Raw genomic sequence first — 2,596 nt, 5'->3', positions numbered from 1 at the left:
AGGATAGAATGATGATTGCTAACTTACAGCTAAACAGAACACGAGGTTAGCTAAGTTAGCAATTTCTCAACTCTCAAAAATGTCTAAATTCACGACACAGCTTGATTAAAGGTACGTACACTCATCATATAATATACATACAAGTTACTATGTGCACTGAAACGTTTTAGTTTTAACAGGTATATCAAGTTTATATCACGCGCAGTGAACACATACCTTTCCCAGCCGAGTACAATGCAGACTGAGAAAAGCATGACATCCCTCCGCATATAACCAAACCAACACTAGAGGGCGCACTTACACAACTAACTCTCCCAATATCTGTAGACTACACGAAATGCTGAACAATACAATATTTTGGTGAAATCAACTCACAAAATAAAATAAAAAATAGAAAATGAACGGTTGCAAAAATCTGTAATTCTTTGACCTGTTACACAATGTTTGGTGAATGCATGGTGTTGTTTTGTCCTCAGTCCTCCTTTGAATGCTGTGTGTACTGATTCAGTTCTAAATGACCATCATCAAGTCCATCCTCACCTCCTCCATCACTGCAACGGATTGTCCGGTATGCTGAGCGAGTCATTGGCTGCCACCTGCCCTCCATGACAAGGAAGCGTGCAGGAAAGATCATCGCCGACCCCTCTTCCAAAGACTACCCTCTGGCAAACGGTTCAGGTCAATCGCGACCAAAACCTCCTGCCACCAGAACCGTTTTCCCCACGTGCCATGGCCCTAACCAAACCTTCACCTGGTCCTCTCATCCATGGACTTTGCACTTTTTCATGTCATCATCCCAGAACTACACATCTCTTATGTGCATAATTTAGCTCATTTATAAAAAAAAAAATAGTTATTTAGCAGACACTCTTATCCAGAAGCAATTATGGTAAAGTTCCTCGCTCAAGGGATTTTCAAAAAAAAATCACATAGTCAGCTCGGGATTTGAACCAACGACCTTCCGATTACTGACCCAATGCTCTTAACCACTAGGCGTGGTTATTCCCCGTCTACACTAGCACGCGGCATAACCGCTGGGTATCGAGTGGTTGCCATGACGAATTTGACGCTATGCGACCCATTACTGGTGACTTTCTTCAGCAAAGATGGCAGACAAAAATACTAGGATGGACGCAAATGTAAGTAATTACAACGTCATACCGAGTCATGCAACAAATGTACAGTTGAGAGGAATATGTTAGTTAATGTAGAGACAAAAGATTTTGCATATCTTTATGTCATAAAGTTAATTTACGAAAATCGCTATTTAGCAAGCTAGCTGACTAGCTTAACATTAGCCAGCTAGCTTTATGGGTGTTGTGACATGAGTATGAAATTGTAATTCGTGTTTAATGTTTTAGGGACTCCTGAGAAAACCAGCAAACCAAGCTGTCGTCTTGTGAAACAGTGGATGTAAAGAATTTAGCTAGATAAAGCATTTACTGCAAATTGAATATACAATTGTGTAAGCTTTCCTTGATGATATTTCCCATGCAATGCAGCTGAAGTAACGTAGCTAGCTAACTATTGTATTGCTTATTGTGTAGTGGAGTATAAGAATACCTGTATGACTATGGATGTGTAGCTAGCTATGTAGCCGATCTGTTTATGGACCCTAAAACGTTAGCTAGCTAGCAATCTAGCCAACTTTACATGCTGTATAGCTAGCTACCTAAGTGAATTAAATATAACCTACCTAACTCCATATTAGCTAGCTATCTTGATGTATTTATCGTTGTAAAAAACAAACTCCAAATGCATTTGTAGGTAGCTAGCTAACAGCCATGGAGGAGGGTGAAAGGATAGCAGCCCTAACTGTCAAAGTGAGAGAGTAGGCTATTTTGGATAGGGCAGGTACTTTTTTGTAGTTCCAGACCCTAGAAGTGAGGACAGAGATAATAGCAACATAATATTCAGTGCTGTCTAATTTGAGTATAATGAAGCCTGTTTCTTGTGATGTTTTCTGTCCTAAGATACAGAGAGCTGTGAAAGCCTGTCTGCAGATGAGCGGTCCCAATGAAGAGCAGTGGTTTTCAGTCCTGGTCCTGGGGACTCAAAGGGGTGCACATTTTTGTTTTTGCCTTAGCACTACACAGCTGACTCAAATGATGAACTCCTCATCAAGCTTCAAGTGGTATTTATGTATTACATGTGTGATGCTGTCCTTGATATGATCCTGCTATTGTCACGTTACACATGCGTGTGCACATGCATCTATCTATCCAATGTTATCATAATTTGTAATGAGATTTTATGCTTTAGTAATCCACAATGACCTGGTGATGTAAAAGTCTAATAATGACATTATCTTCCATATTCCTACAGATACCTTGCAACTGGAGATTCCTACAAAACTATTGCCTACAGTTACCGTGTAGGGCACTGCACGGTTTGGTGCATCGTCGTGAGTGTGACCAGGGACATGTGGTACTGCCTTGTTGGGGAATTCAGGTGTGTGTGAAGGCTAACTTCATGAGGATGGACATGAGGACCAGGAGGGGACCTGCAGCTCGCTGCCGTGTGCCAGAGGAGAGGTTTGCTGCACTGCAGGATGTTGCACGGATGGGGGCCAACAACGCAGCACGGGAGGCAATCC

The 2,596-nt window shown here is 41.6% G+C and overlaps 1 long non-coding RNA gene across 1 annotated transcript; it reads left to right on the top strand.

Moving 5' to 3' along the window:
• The first annotated feature begins 1,056 nt into the window (after nt 1-1,056).
• Nucleotides 1,057-2,014, top strand: LOC121547932. Its single transcript, XR_005996573.2, has 3 exons — nt 1,057-1,139; nt 1,362-1,465; nt 1,974-2,014. It is a non-coding gene; the product is annotated as an uncharacterized LOC121547932 (long non-coding RNA).
• The last annotated feature ends 582 nt before the right edge of the window (nt 2,015-2,596 follow it).

Source organism: Coregonus clupeaformis, chromosome 31 (assembly GCF_020615455.1).
Source record: "Coregonus clupeaformis isolate EN_2021a chromosome 31, ASM2061545v1, whole genome shotgun sequence".
Taxonomy (NCBI): Eukaryota; Metazoa; Chordata; class Actinopteri; order Salmoniformes; family Salmonidae; genus Coregonus; species Coregonus clupeaformis.
Note: the sequence above shows the minus strand (reverse complement) of the source record. Positions and strands in the feature narration are given on the sequence as shown.